Here is a 17,025-nt window from a genome sequence, read left to right on the forward strand (position 1 = left end):
CACCACCAAACTTAGCAGGCAATGACAATATAGTGTCTGCTATACTTTTTAACACTATCTGGGTATCTTAGATCACACCAGACCCAATATCAACTTCCACTTCTTTTACTAAAACATCACACTCACACAACATTCAAAACAAACTGCAAAACACCTTACAAACTCCACAAAGCTCTGCAAGCTGAGCATGAACAACTGCAATTTATGACAGTATTAATACTCACTCCTCCACTTCTGATACATCACTCACCTGAATCTCTGAACTCTGCTGATCCCCCAAATTCTTGACATGGACAGTAAGGACTGGGCTCTAGGGACTAATTATTCTAGAATAAGGGGTTCTATCTCCCTTTACTTTGGGATCTTAACCAATCTTACTCTGGTGTCATGCTCAGGGCCACCCATATTCTTGCTTCTCTTCTTCTGAAAGACCTTTTTAGAAGTCTTGATGGGTAAAGGGGAGCTAAAATCAACACTTCAAATCAATTAACAGTGTAATCTATTTGGTCACACATTAAATCCTGGAGGTGGAGGGTAAGGTTCAAAAGTTTATTATCAATTAAGGGCAAAACGTGAGTAAATGAATCTCAGAAGCATGCTATAAAAGAACAGATTCGCCAAAAAAAGAAGTAAGGCGTTGAATGAGATTACATCGTACACAAATAAGGCATTCAGATCTTCTGTTGCGGCAATACAAAAGATGAGAAACATGATCTGATGGACTCTATAAAAGTTGCAGACCTCTTGCCTAATCATTGGAGTAACTAAGTTAATCCTTGTACCGTAAACTAAGCTAAGCTATATGAAATCCTAATTATCTCTCAGGAAATATAGGAAATAATGGAAATACAGGGAAGTGTCAGCTTGGCAGAAGCCTCAGCAGAGGTTCTGATGCAGAGGTGTTGTATAAAATAAAGTCACACAAAAGTATAGTGTAGGAAAGTGACCTCTTTCTTGGCATGGTTGTAGGAAAGTACCATCATGCCTGGCATGTTACCCACATTTTTACATGTATGTAAGTTTGTTTTTGCCTGTCTCATTGGGATCCTGCTAGCCAGGACCCCAGTGTTCATAGTTTGTGGCCTGAATGTGTGTACCTGAGTAGTGACTAACTGTGTTACTGAGGCTCTGCTAACCAGAACCTCAGTACTTCTGCTCTCTCTGCCTTTATAATTGTCACTATAGGCTAGTGACCATTTTTACCAATTCTAATTGGCACACTGGAACACCCTTATATTTCCCTAGTATATGGTACCTGGGTACCCAGGGTATTGGGGTTCCATGAGATCCCTAAGGGCTGCAGCATTTATTTTGCCACCAATAGTGAGCTCAGACAAATTTTACACAGGACTGTCACTGCAGCCTGAGTGAAATAACGCACACGTTATTTCACAGCCATTTTTCACTGCACTTAAGTAACTTATAAGTCACCTATATGTCTAGCCTTCACTTGCTGAAGGTTAGGTGCAAAGTGACTAAGTGTGGGGTCACCCTTGCACTAGCAAAGGTGCCCCCACATAGTTCAGGGCCATTTCCCTGGACTTTGTGAGTGCAGGGACGCCATTACACTTGTGCACTACATATAGGTCAATACCTATATGTGGCTTCACAATGGTAACTTCAAATATGTCCATGTAACATTGGTAAGATCATGGAATTGTCCCCCCATGCCAAATTTGGTATTGGGGTACCAATCCCATGCATCCCCGGGGCGTCACTACGGAGCCAAGCCAGCTCTCTGGGGTTTTCTCTGCAGCTACCGCTGCTGCCACCCCACAGACAGGGTTCTGCCCTCCTGGTGTCTGGGCAGCTCAGTCCCAGGAAGGCAGAACAAAGAATTTCCTCTGAGAGAGGGTGTTGCACCCTCTCTCTTTGGAAATAGGTGTTAAGAGCTGGGGAGGAGTAGCCTCTCCCAGCCTCTGGAAATGCTTTGAAGGGCACAGATGCAGCCCTCCTTGCATAAGCCAGTGTACACTGGTTCAGGGAACCCCCAGTCCCTGCTCATGAAAATGGACAAAGGAAAGGGAAGTGACCACTCCCCTGTCCATCACCACCCCAGGCGTGGTGCCCAGAGGTCCTCCAGTGTGTCAAAGACCGCTCCCATCTTGGATCCAGAGGTGTGAGGGCACTCTGGAGGCCTCTGAGTGGCCAGCACCAGCAAGTGACGTCAGAGACCTCTCCTGATAGGTGCTTACCTGATTAGGTGGCTGTAGGAAAGTACCATCTTGCCTGGCATGTTACCCCCATATTTCACTGTATATATGTTGTTTTAGTTGTATGTGTCACTGGGACCCTGCCAGCCAGGGCCCCAGTGCTCATAAGTGTGCCCTGTATGTGTTCCCTGTGTGATGACTAACTGTCTCACTGAGGCTCTGCTAACCAGAACCTCAGTGGTTATGCTCTCTCTTTACTTTCTAAATTGTCACTAACAGGCTAGTGACCAATTTCACCAATTCACATTGGCATACTGGAACACCTTTATAATTCCCTAGTATATGGTACTGAGGTACCCAGGGTATTGGGGTTCCAGGAGATCCCTATGGGCTGCAGCATTTCTTTTGCCACCCATAGGGAGCTCTGACAATTCTTACACAGGCCTGCCACTGCAGCCTGAGTGAAATAACATCCATGTTATTTCACAGACATTTACCACTGCACTTAAGTAACTTATAAGTCACCTATATGTCTAACCTTTACCTGGTAAAGGTTGAGTGCTAAGTTACTTAGTGTGTGGGCACCCTGGCACTAGCCAAGGTGCCCCCACATCGTTCAGGGCAAATTCCCCAGACTTTGTGAGTGCGGGGACACCATTACACGCGTGCACTATACATAGGTCACTACCTATGTATAGCGTCACAAAGGTAACTCCGAACATGGCCATGTAACATGTCTAAGATCATGGAATTGTCACCCCAATGCCATTCTGGAAATGGGGAGACAATTCCATGATCCCCCGAGTCTCTAGCGCAGACCCGGGTACTGCCAAACTACCTTTCCCGGGGTTTCACTGCAGCTGCTGATGCTGCCAACCCCTCAGACAGGTTTCTGCCCTCCTGGTGTCCAGCCAGGCTTGGCCCAGGAAGGCAGAACAAAGGACTTCCTCAGAGAGAGGGTGTTACACCCTCTCCCTTTGGAAAAAGGTGTCAGGGCTGGGAGGAGTAGCCTCCCCCAGCCTCTGGAAATACTTTGATGGGCACAGATGGTGCCCATCTCTGCATAAGCCAGTCTACACCGGTTCAGGGATCCCCCAGCCCTGCTCTGGCGCGAAACTGGACAAAGGAAAGGGGAGTGACCACTCCCCTGACCTGCACCTCCCAGGGGAGGTGCCCAGAGCTCCTCCAGTGTGCTCCAGACCTCTGCCATCTTGGAAACAGAGGTGCTGCTGGCACACTGGACTGCTCTGAGTGGCCAGTGCCAGCAGGTGACATCAGAGACTCCTCCTGATAGGCTCTTACCTGTGTTACTAGCCTATCCTCCTTCCTAGGTAGCCAAACCTCCTTTTCTGGCTATTTAGGGTCTCTGCTTTGGGGAATTATTTAGATAACGAATGCAAGAGCTCATCAGAGTTCCTCTGCATCTCTCTCTTCACCTTCTGCCAAGGAATCGACCGCTGACTGCTCAGGACGCCTGCAAAACCACAACAAAGTGGCAAAGATGACTACTGCAACCTTGTATCGCTGATCCTGCCGCCTTCTCGACTGTTTTTCTGGTGGTGCATGCTGTGGAGGTAGTCTGCCTCCTCTCTGCACTAGAAGCTGCGAAGAAATCTCCCGTAAGACGACGGAATCCTCCCCCTGCAACTGCAGGCACCAAAAGAACTGCATCACCGATCCTCTGGGTCCCCTCTCAGCATGACGAGCGTGGTCCCTGGAACTCAGCAACTCTGTCCAAGTGACTCCCACAGTCCAGTGACTCTTCAGTCCAAGTTTGGTGGAGGTAAGTCCTTGCCTCCCCACGCTAGACTGCATTGCTGGGTACCATGTGATTTGCAGCTACTCCGGCTCCTGTGCACTCTTCCAGGATTTCCTTTGTGCACAGCCAAGCCTTGGTCCCCGACACTCTAACCTGGAGTGCACAACCTCCTGAGTTGTCCTCTGGCATCGTGGGATCTCCTTTTGTGACTTCGGGTGAGCTCCAGTTCACTCCTCTTCGTAGTGCCTGTTCTGGTACTTCTGCGGGTGCTGCCTGCTTCTGTGAGGGCTCCCTGTCTTGCTGGGCACCCTCTCTGTCTCCTCACGCAAGTGGCGACATCCTGGTCCCTCCTGGGCCACAGCAGCATCCAAAAACCCTAAAAGCAACCCTTGCAGCTAGCAAGGCTTGTTTGCAGTCTTTCTGCGTGGGAACACCTCTGCAAGATTCTTCACGATGTGGGAAATCCATCCTCCAAAGGAGAAGTTCCTAGTCCTCTTCGTTCTTGCAGAATCCACAGCTTCTACCATCCGGTGGTAGCTTCTTTGCACCCTCAGCTGGCATTTCCTGGCCATCTGCCCAATCTCGACTTTGTCGTGACTCTTGAACTTAGTCCCCTTGTTCCACAGGCACTCTCATCCAGAAATCCACCTTTGTTGCATTGCTGGTGTTGGTCTTCCTTGCAGAATTCCCCTATCACGACTTCTATGCTCTCTGGGGAATATAGGTGCACTTTACAACTACTTTTCAGGGTCTTGGGGTGGGCTATTTTTCTAACCCTCACTGTTTTCTTACAGTCCCAGCGACACTCTACAAGCTCACATAGGTTTGGGGTCCATTCGTGGTTCGCATTCCACTTCTAGAGTATATGGTTTGTGTTGCCCCTATACCTATGTGCTCCTATTGCAATCTACTGTCATTCTACATTGCTTGCATTACTTTCTTTTGCTATTACTGCATATTTTTGGTATTTGTGTGCATATATCTTGTTTATATTTGGCATCCTCATACTGAGGGTACTCACTGAGATACTTTGGCATATTGTCATAAAAATAAAGTACCTTTGTTTTTAGTATATCTGTGTATTGGGTTTTCTTATGATATTGTGCATATGACACCAGTGGTATAGTAGGAGCTTTGCATGTCTCCTAGTTCAGCCTAAGCTGCTCAGCTATAGCTACCTTCTATCAGCCTAAGCTGCTAGAAACACCTCTTCTCCACTAATAAGGGATAACTGGTCCTGGTACAGAGTGTAAGTACCCCTTGGTACACACTACAAGCCAGGCCAGCCTCCTACAGTGGCCAATCCTCCTCTGAGGGCTATTTAGTGTCTCTCCTTTGGGCATTTCGTCAGATAACAACTTGCAACTCGGCATCCCACTCTTTGACTTTTGCCAAGGATCGACTGATGACTGCTCCAGGATGCCTGCAAAACTGCAACAAAGTAGCAAGAAGACTACCAGCAACATTTTAGCACCTAATCCTGCCGGCTTTCTTGACTGTTTCCTGGTGGTGCATGCTTTAGGGACTGCCTGCCTTCATCCTGCACTGGAAGCAACAAAGAAATCTCCTGTGGGTCAACTGAATCTTCCCCCTGCTTCAGCAGGCACCAAACTTCAGCATCACCAGTACTCTGGGACCCCTCTCATCCTGACGAGAATGGCCCCTGGAACACAGGTGGTGGACCCAAGTGACACAGATTGTCCAGTGGTCCAACTGTCCAAATTTGGAGGAGGTAAGTCCTTGCCTCCCCTCTCCAGACAGTAATCCTGTTCACCATGTTAACTGCAGCTGCTAGGGCTCCTGTGCACATTTCCATGGAATCCTCTGTGCCCATCCAAGCCCAGGTCCCCAGCACTCTGTCCTGCATTGCTCAACTCCCTGAGTTGACCTCCGGCTTCGTGGGACTCTCTTTTGCAGTGTTGAGATGACTGCCATGTTCAGACTTCTTGAACCCTAGTTCAAGTGCTTCTGTGGGTGCTACCTTCTTGTGCATGGGCTCTCTACATTGTGGAGGGCCCCCTTTGTCTCATCTCCCAAGTGGCAACATCCTGGTCTTTCCTGGGCCCGGCCAGCACCCTTTTTCTTTAACTGTAACCCTTGCAGCTAGCAAGGCTTGTTTGCAGTCTTTTGCCAAAGAAACAACTCTGCATCCTCCAGCCCTCAGTGGGACATCTTCTGCAATAAGGAGAAGTTCCTAGCACCTTTCGTTGTTGCAGAATCTTCAGCTTTTTCCATCTGGAGGCAGCCATTTTGGACCTTCATCTGGGGTTTAGTGGGCTTCTGCCCCCCCTCCCCCCCGGACACTTTTACAACTCTTGGATTTGGTCCCCTCCCTTTACAGGTCCTCAGGTCCAGGAACCAATCTTCTGTGCATTGCAGTCTGTTGTGGTCTTTACAAAATCCTCTATCATGAGTTTAGTGTGTTTCTGGGGAAATACTAGTACTTTACTCCTACTTTCCAGGGTCTTGGGGTGGGGTACCTTGGACACCCTTAGTGTTTTCTTACACTTCCAGTGACCCTCTACACACTACACTACCCTAGGGGTCCAGTTGTTGTTCGCATTCCACTTTCAGAGTATATGGTTTGTGTTGCCCCTAGGCCTATACCATCCTATTGTATTCTACAGTGTATTTTTCTAACTTTTTACTTACCTGATTTTAGTTTGTGTGTATATTTTATGTATTTCACTTACCTCCTAAGGGAGAATATCCTCTGAGATATTTTTGGCATATTGTCACTAAAATAAACTACCTTTAGTTTTAGTAACCCTGAGTATTGTGTTTCTTATGATATAGTACCTATATGATATAAGTGGTATAGTAGGAGCTTTCCATGTCTCCTAGTTAAGCCTAAGCTGCTCTGCTATAGCTACCTCTATCAGCCTAAGCTGCAAGAACACTACTAATCTACTAATAAGGGATAACTGGACCTGGCACAAGGTGTACGTCCCATCAGGTACCCACTATAAGCCAGGCCAGCCTCCTACAATGGTTACCCCCATTTTCTGCCTCTTGTCAGTTGTCATGGAACATCTTCTGCATCCATCTGGAACTCTTCACAGGCTCCTGGGCTTCAGAACCGTCAACCAACTTCTGCATCCACACCTGGGTGGATAGTCCCTCCTACTCCTCCTGGACTCCACTGTAACTCTTGGACTTAGCTCCCTCTCTCCACAGGTCTTCTTTCTTCAGGAATCAACCACTGGTTTACTTGCAGTCTCTTCTCTGGGTGTTTCTTGTTCTTCTTTTCCTCCTTTTGGGTGATTTGGGGAAAATCCAATGTTTTACTCCTGCGTTCCCAGTCACTGGGATGTACTGTCTTATTTACCTTTGTGGTTTACTAATACCCCCAGTTCCCCTCTACACATATTATTTACCCATGAGGGGGTACCTAGTTTGCATTCCATTTTTTTAGTACATGATTTGTGCTCCCCATAGGGTCACTATTGGTTATTACTGTTTTCTAACCTTTTCTATGACTATTTCTGATTGTTAGTGTATACATTTAGGGCCTCATTCCGACCCGGACGGGCGGCGGACGCCGCCCGCCGGGCGGAAACCGCCCAAACACCGCCCCGCGGTCAGAAGACCGCGGGGGCATTTCAACTTTCCCGCTGGGCCGGCGGGCGATCTGCAAAAGATCGCCCGCCGGCCCAGCGGGAAAGCGCCTTCCACGAGGATGCCGGCTCCGAATGGAGCCGGCGGAGTGGAAGGTGTGCGACGGGTGCTGTGGCACCCGTCGCGCTTTTCAGTGTCTGCTAAGCAGACACTGAAAAGCAATGTGGGGCCCTGTTAGGGGGCCCCTGCAGTGCCCATGCCATTGGCATGGGCACTGCAGGGGCCCCCAGGGGCCCCACGACACCCGTTCCCGCCAGCCAGGTTCTTGCGGTGTAAACCGCCAGAACCAGGCTGGCGGGAAGGGGGTCGGAATCCCCATGGCGGCGCAGCTTGCTGCGCCGCCATGGAGGATTCCCATGGGCAGCGGGAAACCGGCGGGAGACCGCTGGTTTCCCGTTTCTGACCGCGGCGTTACCGCCGCGGTCAGAATGCCCATGAATGCACCGCCAGCCTGTTGGCGGTGCATTCGCTGCCCTCGGCCCTGGCGGATTCAATCCGCCAGGGTCAGAATGAGGGCCTTAGTGTATTACTTATCTTCCAAGGGTGGGTCACCTGTCTAGTGATTTGTGATAATATGTGCCAAAAACGAAGTACCTTCATTTTTGTAAAACTGAGTGTTTTCTTTCATGTGTGTAAGTGCTTTGCAACTACAGTGGTATTGAATGAGCTTTGTATGTCTCCTAGATAAGCCTTTGGCTGCTTATCCACAGCTACCTCTAGACAGCCTGGCTTCCAGACACTGCCTACACTTCACTAAGAGGGGATACTTGGACGTGGTATAAGGTGTAAGTACCTTGGTTACCCACCACACACTCAGCCAGCATCCTATATTGGTGGTGCATGGGTGGATAAGCACTTGCAATTGCCTTACCACTCTGTCACTCAGTACTTTTCACTATCAGGACATAGGGCCTCATTACAACCCTGGTGCTCACCGACCGCCAGGGTTAAAGTGGCGTTCGTATCGCCAACAGGCTGGCGGTACGAATCGCCATATTATGACCGCAGCAGTAGCGCCGCGGTCACATCCCCGGGACTGGAGGTTTACCGCCATGGATGTTCCGGTGGTTTACCGCCATGGATGTTCCGGCGGTTTACCGCCATGGATGTTCCGGCGGTCAAAATCTGCCAGGGCAGCGCTGCTTGCAGCACTGCCCTGGGAATTTTGACTCGCCTTACTGCCAGCCTGTCCATGGTGGTAGACACTGCCATGGAAAGGCTGGCGGTAATGGGAGTAGCGGGGCCCCTGAGGGCCCCTGCACTGCCCATGCACTTGGCATGGGCATTGCAGGGGCCCCCAGGCACAGCCCGTACCGATTTTTACTGTCTGTCTGGCAGAAAGTGAAAAGCACGACAGGTGCTGCTGCACCCGCCACACCGCCACATTGCCACCGGATCCATTAGGAGCCAGCTGCAATGTTACGGCCGACATCCCCGCTGGGCCGGCAGGCAGAATCTCTGTTTCCGCCCGCTGGCCCGGCGGGGAGGTCCAAATGCAGCCAGCGGGTTTCTGGTCGCATGGGTGGCCAATTAGCGGTTCAGCCTTGGCGGTCAGCCTCGTCCGATCGCCAAGGTTGAAATGAGGACCATAGTATCTAGGGTTTGGGTTGTAGAGGGGTCTAAGCATAGCCCTTGCTCCTAACGTCTGTTAGAAAGACTAGAATTTAGGGAGGTTAAGCACACTCTACACCACTCTAACATGTCTTCAGTACCTAGCACCTCTCAGAACATGGGTTTTCACTATGAGGACCTTACCTTTCAGGAACTGAGGGAAGTGTGTAAGAGTAGGAAATTGAAGACAGGGAGGAACCCTAGCAAGAGTATACTCTTGGGACTTCTCCAAAATGACCAGGATCAGGCTGGTGGCCAGGAGGAGAGTGATCAAGAGATAGGCGGTCATTCCGACCCTGGCGGTAAAAACCGCCAGGGCCGGGGACCGCGGGAGCACCGCCAACAGGCTGGCGGTGCTCCCTTGGGCATTCTGACCGCGGTGGTACAGCCGCGGTCAGAAACGGAAAACCGGCGGTGTACCGCAGGTTTTCCGCTGCCCAGGGGAATCCTCCATGGCGGCGCAGTTGACTCCTTGAATAGAGAACATAGGAAACTGAGGCTGGAGGAGGCCAAGCTGAGGCTGCAGCAGTAACAGCTACTCCTAGATAGGGAGGCCTTGGCAGTTGAGAGAGAGAGGCAGGGGTTGGCGTTAGCACCGCATGGTGGGAGCAGCTTTGGTTTCAGGGAATCTAGGGTCGGGGAAGACTCTTTTGATTCCAGAAATCTTAACAAGGTTGTTCCCCCATACAAGGTGGGGGATGACATCCATAAGCTGTTCTCTGGTAGAACTTCCTCTGGAAAGTGCCTGGAAAGTTCAGAGGATCCCCCAGAGACAGTGGGCTGCTATAATTTTTCTCTCTTTCTCTGACAAGGGCAGGGATAGGCTTCATACTGTCAGAGAGGAGGATGCTGATAATTACACAGTTTTAAAGTCTGCTCTGTTAGATGGATTTGGTATTTCCACTGAACAGTACAGAATCAAGTACAGGGAGACCAGGAAAGAGTCCTCCCAGGATTGGGTTGATTTTGTGGACTGCTCTGAAAAAAGCTTTGGAGGGCTGATTACATGGTAGCATAGTCAGTGACTGTGGGGGCTTATATAATCTGATTCTGAGAGAGCATATACTGAACAACTGTGTGTCTGATTTGTAGCACCAGTACTTGGCAGACTCAGATCTGACCACTCCCCAAGAATTGGGAAAGAAGGCAGACAAGTGGGTCAGCACAAGGGTGAGCAGGAAGGCTCACACTGGTGGTAACAAGGACAAGAAAAATAAAGCAGGTAAGTCTCAGGACAAGGGTGGGGACAAAACTAAAACTAAAGAGTCTTTATCAGGCCCACAAAATTCCTCTGGGGTGGGTCCAAATCCTCTTCCCATTACCAAAATCTTTGGTGCTATGTCTATAGGAAAAAGGGCCATAGTCCAGGAGACAGCTCCTGCCCTAAGAAAAGTACCAAGCCACCCACCCCTACAACCCCCACCTCTACCACTAGTGCCCCTAATAACAACAGCAGTGGTGGGTCAGGCAGTAATAGCCATTCCAAGGGTGTAGTTGGGCTCACTTTAGGAAGTGTGGTAGGGGATGGCTTAGTTAGGGAAACTACTGAGGCTGTTTTAGTCTCGAACGGGGGCATTGATTTTGCCACCCTTGCTGCCTGTCCCCTCAATATGGGTAAGTCCATGCAGCTGCCCTTGATAAATGGTGTTCAGGCAGAGGCCTGCAAGGACACAGGTGCAAGTGTCACTATGGTGACTGAAAAACTGGTTTACCCTGAGCAACACCTACTTGGTCACCATTACTAAGTGGCTGACGCCCACAACAACACTGTCTGCCACCCCATGGCAGTTGCTGATCTCAGTTGGGGGGGTTACTGGTCCAAAGAAAGTAGTAGTGCCCACAGACTTACCTATAGAGCATCTCTTGGGGAATTACTTGGAGACTTCAGCTTGGGCTGAAGTGGAGTTGGAGACCCTTGCAGCAATGCTGAGCATCACAGGGCACATATTTGCTTTGACCAGGGCTCACGCCAAAAGGCAAAAAGAGAAATTAATCTTGGAGCCTGGAACAATGACCCAAGAGGCTCCTAAAGCTAAGAGTAGGAAAGGTAAAAAGCTACCCCCTGCCCCACCCACCAGTGAGGATTCCCCCTTTGAGGAGGAGGAATCCGCCCCCCTTGGCAGAACCTACACCTGAAGAGTTGAAGCTGATACAGCTGAACTTAAAGGTGCAGGGGAGCCTGCCAGGGAGGAATTCAGTATGGCACAGCATACCTGTCCCACACTGGAAGGGTTAAGACAGCAAGATGTCCTACAAGAAGCAAGAGATGTCAGTGGCACCCACAAGGTGTACTGGGAGAACAATCTCCTATACTCGGAAACAAAAGAACCCAAACCTGGTGCCACCAGGAGGTTGGTAGTACCTCTGCAATATAGAGAGTTTTTGTTGAAACTGGCGCATGACATACCCCTGGCAGGTTACTTGAGGCAAAGCAAGACTAGGGGCAGGCTTGTCCCACACTTTCACTGACCCCACGTGCCTGAAGATACCAAAGGCCCACCTTATTCCATTGCCAGTGGTTGGGGGTTCTCTTTGAGAGGGCTGGGGTGGATATTGTTGGCCCCATAAACCCCCTGCCTCTGGAAACAGGTTTATACTGGTGGTGGTGGACCATGTCACTAAGTATCCAGAGCCTATACATCTATGGACCACTACAGCTCCTGCAGTGGCAAAGGCCCTCCTGGGAATCTTCTCCAGGGTGGGCTTCCCAAAGAGGTGGTATCAGACAGAGGTACAAACTTCATGCCTGAATACCTCAAAGTGGAAGGAATGTGGTGTTACTTACAAGTTCACCACACATTACCACTCCCAAAAAATTGGTTTGGTTGAGAGGTTGAATAAACCTCTCATGGAACTCTCTGAAAAAGGAGATGGGATGTCCTATTGACATGCCTACTGTTTGCTTACATGGAGGTTCCTCAGAAGGGGGTGGCCTACAGCCCCTTTGAACTTCTATTTGGACACCAACTAAGGGGTCCACTTGCACTTGCTAGGGAAGGATGGGAGCAACCTCTCAAGCCCCTTAAACAAGTCATTTTTGAACTATGTGCTTAGCCTCAGATCCGGTATGTTTGAGTGCATGAAAAAGACCACTAAAAACCTTCAGACCAGCCAAGAACTGCAAAAGCAGTGGCAAGATCAGAAGGCTGTTCTAACTGTGTACCAGCTAGGACAGATAGTGTGGGTCCTAGAGCCTGTGGCTCCCAGGGCACTCCAAGACAAATGGAGTGGTCCCTACACTATAGTGGAGAAAAAGGGTGAGGTCACCTATTTGGTAGACCTTGGCAGCACTCCCAGAAGCCTCCCCAGGGGGCTTCATGTGAACTGCCTTAAGCCTACTATGACAGGGCTGATCTGGCCTTGCTCATGGCAACCGAGGAGGGACAGGAAGAATAGAGTGACCCTCTCCCTGATCTCTTCTTCTGTACTGCAGCTGATGGCTCAGTGAATGGAGTAGTCCTAGCTGACTGCCTTACTGAATCTCAGAAGGAAGACTGCAGGAATATCCTAGGACAGTTCTCTGAACTGTTCTCTCTGACACCTGGTCAGACTACATGGTGTGAACACACCATTGGCACAGGAGACAGTTTGCCTGTTAAAAGTACAATTTATAAGCAACCTCATCATGTTAGGGAGTGCATCAAGGCTGAAGTGCAAAATGTGCTTGACATAGGAGTGATTGAGCACTTTGACAGCCCCTGGGCTAGCCCAGTGGTGCTGGCACCAAAACCTCACTCACAGAATGGTAAAAAAGAAATTAGGTTTTGTGTAGATTATAGAGGGCTCAACACAGTCACAAATACTGATGCTTATTCCTAGCCCTGGAGCAGATGCGGTGATAGATACACTGGCATCTGGCAAGTATCTAAGCACCTTTGACTGCAGGATATTGGCAGATCAAATTGTTATAGGATGCAAAACCAGAGACTGCATTCTCAATCATTGGAGGGCATTATCGATTTACTGTTATGCCCTTTGGCTTGAAGAATGCACCTGCCACTTTCCCTGGGCTGGTGAATACAGTCCTCCAAGGTTTGGAAGCCTATAATGCAGCTTATCTTGATGACAAAACAAACTTTACCTCCATCTGGGATGTCCACCTGGTCCACATGTGGAATTTTTTGGAGGCCCTGCAAAAAGCAGGCCTCACTATCAAGGCCTCTAAGTGCCAGATAGGGCAGGGGAAGGTTGTATATCTGAGCCACTTGGTAGGTGGAGGCCAGATTCAATCATTGGAGGAAAATATCCAGACTGTCTTAGACTGCGCTCCCCCTACAACACAGACCCAGGTAAGAGCCTTCTTAGGCCTCACTGGGTACTACAGGATGTTCATTAAGAATTAAGGCTCCATTACAGCCCCTTTTAATGAACTTACATCCAAAAAGATGCCCAAGAGAGTTTTATGGACAGCTAGCTGTCAAAAAGCTTTTGAGGACTGGAAACAGGCCATATGCTCTGCACCAGTGTTAAAATGCCCTGATTACTGTAAGACATTCAGGGGGTCATTCTGACCCCGCCGGTCATGGACCGCCGGGGCCAGGGTTGGAGGGAGCACCGCCAACAGGCTGGCGGTGCTCCACAGGGTATTCTGACCGCGGCGGTTCAGCCGCGGCCAGAAAGGGAAAACCGGCGGTCTCCTGCCGGTTTTCCGCTGCCCTGGGAATCCCCCATGGCGGCGCAGCTTGCTGCGCCGCCATGGGGGATTCTGACACCCCATACCGCCATCCTGTTCCTGGCGGTTCGCCCGCCAGGAACAGGATGGCGGTATGGGGTGTTGTGGGGCCAATGGCATGGGCACTGCAGGGGCCCCCATAAGAGGGCCCCACTTTGTATTTCAGTGTCTGCCTTGCAGACACTGAAATACGCGACGGGTGCCACTGCACCCATCGCACCTTCCCACTCCGCCGGCTCAATTCTGAGCCGGCGTCCACGTGGGAAGGATGATTTGCACTGGGCTGGCGGGCGGCCTTTTGGCGGTCGCCTGCCAGCCCAGTGCAAATCCCAAAATACCCTCAGCGGTCTTTCGACCGCGGAGCGGTATTTTGGAGGGGGGAACTCTGGCCGCCCGCCAGGGTGAGAATCACCCCCTCATTGTCCAAACTAATGTTTCAGAGGAAGGGGTGGGGGCAGTTCGTTCTCAGCTCAACACTGAGGGCCAGGATCAACCAGTTGCTTTTATCAGCAGAAGATTGACCCCTAGAGAGAGGCTTTGGTCAGCTACAGAAAGGGAGGCCTTTGCTATGGTCTGGGCCTTGAAGATGAGGCCATACTTGTTAGGCACTCACTTCATTGTTCATGCAGACCACCCAAGACAGAAGCCTTCCATGGCTCAAACAGATAAAAGGTGAAAACCCTAAATTGTTGAGGTAGTCCATATCCCTACAGGGAATGAACTATACAGTGGCACATGACCTGTGAGTAATCACTCTAATGCAGAGGGACTCTCTAGCGATTTCCACGTAAACAATGAAGACTCATCTGGGCAAGGTTGGCCTTCTTGTCCTTCGTTTTGGGGGCTGTGTAGGAAAGTGCCCTCTTTCTTGGCATAGATACCCCATTTTATGCCTGGTGTTAGTGTGTTTGACTGTGTTCACTGGGATCTTGCTAACCAGTGCTGACCTTTTCTTCAGAACCATCGACCAACTCCTGCATCCACAGCTGGGTGGGTAGTACCTCCTACTCCCCTGTGACTCTTGGACTTGGTTCTCTCTCTCCACAGGTCTTCTTTCTTTATAAATCCACCACTGATTTTCTTGCAGTCTTCTCTGGGTGTCTTCTTTTTCTTCTTTTTTTCCTTTTGGGTGGTGTAGGAAAATCCAGTGTTTTACTCATGCATTCCTGGTCGCTGGGGGGGGGGGTACTGTGTTACTTACCTTTGTGGTTTTCTAATACCCCCAGATCCCCTCCACACATCTTACTTACCTAGGTGGGGGTACCTACTTCACATTCCATTTTTTCAGTATATGGATTGTGCACCCCATAGGGTCACTATTGGTTATTTCTGTTTGCACTGTTATCTAACCTCTTCTATGCCTATTTCTGATTGCTAGTGTAGAAACTTTAGTGTATTACTTACCTCCCTCCTAAGGGTGGGTCACCTGTCTAGTGATTTGTGATAATCTGTGCCAAAAATGGAGTACCTTTATGTTTGTACAACTGAGAGTTTTCTTTCATGTATGTAAGTGCTGTGCGACTACAGTGGTATTGACGGAGCTTTGCACGTCTCCTAGATAAGCCTTTGGCTGCTTATCCACAGCTACCTCAAGAGAGCCTGGCTTCTAGACACTGCTTTCACTTCACTAAGAGGGGATTCCTAGACCTGGTATAAGGTGTAAGTACCTTGGGTACCCACCACAAACCAGGCAAGCTTCCTACAAATAAACAATACGGAGGTCTGTTCCACTCCATGTCTCAGGGACATCTGACCTTGTCAAAGACTAAAGAGAATCTGCTCTCATCTAACTCAGTGAAATCCAATTAAACCTACAGAACCTTCGAGAAATACACTTCATTAACACCAGTAGATGTCAATCTTCCTTGCACAGTTGAAGTTGGGAAATCCCATCACATTCTCATCAGTGTCTCTTGGAGCCTGGTACACAAACAGGCGTCTTTTCTTCTCAGTTCGTTAGCGCTCCTTTGCCCTTGCCAAAGAATCCTCCCATAACCCACTATCTCAGATGCACAATATGCCTTTCATTAACTGTAGACTCAGATGGACGCACCTGAAAATGAAGAATATTGCAACACGAGCAAAACTCTGTCTTGAAGGTTAGAGACATGAAAGCAACATTACAGGCCTTTGGTTATTCTGACTTAATATTAAGTTAATATAACTTAAAATTACACATTTGAAATGCATGATTACACATGCATCTTCAATTACAATATGATTATAAATGAAACACGATCATATGCAAGGTCATCATTATACCACAATCAGAGTACATGAATGTATATGTGTATAATAATATAGTCCATTATGTTAAAACCAACATTAAAATACACACATATATGAACTATTAATCTTCTACTGTGAATGCACCTTCAATAATATGATTTAGATTCTTCACTTTTCATCAGTAATGTTAAGACACAATATGAGTATTGTTGGTACAGCCAAGAATACCATTACAGCATTACCATTGACTACAGCCTGGCCCTGACAGAAATCATGATGAATGCTGTCAACAAAATCAAGGTTTTATTATCAACCTACAACAATATTGACTCCAAAATATCAGCTAACAATCTTTTACATGGTAAACATGCATAGAAACTGCACACCTGCTTACATTGGCAGTATCCAAACCCTGAAAATAAGTAGATGTGGAGGTAAACATAGTAAATCTACACTTGTCTATATATGCTTACCTTGTCAATATAGTAGTAGTTAGTGTTGTGAAGGCGTTATTTAGACATTTGTATTTTTTACCCTTTGAAATATTGACATATAATTAAGGACATATATTGACTGAAACTGTAAGTAAGGACAACTCCCCTTGAAAATAAGCCCAGCCCCCTTTCACAATAGAAGGCATTCAATGAAAGTCTTATGTTCTGTAAACATCAAAGCATGCATATCGTTTATGTTTGTGTTGCTTGCATTTCAATGTGCAATGTTCATATGAGATAAAGACATGAAAGGGTAATTGTAGTTGTAATTGTAGTGCTTCATAGCACCAATTTTGTGCTCAAGTACCTTGTTGGATGGGCAGCACGCTACACTCTAGTCGAGTGCTTCTCAAGGAAGTCTATATGGGAATAATTTGAGTGTAAAAATGACCATCAGGAGGTTGCAGCTCTTAATAGTGTGATGGTGGGATAATGAGGTGAACAGATTGAGGTGTTTCTGTTTACATTAATCAGTTGTTCTAGCGTCTC

This window comes from Pleurodeles waltl, chromosome 3_1 (assembly GCF_031143425.1).
Source record: "Pleurodeles waltl isolate 20211129_DDA chromosome 3_1, aPleWal1.hap1.20221129, whole genome shotgun sequence".
NCBI classification, from domain to species: Eukaryota; Metazoa; Chordata; class Amphibia; order Caudata; family Salamandridae; genus Pleurodeles; species Pleurodeles waltl.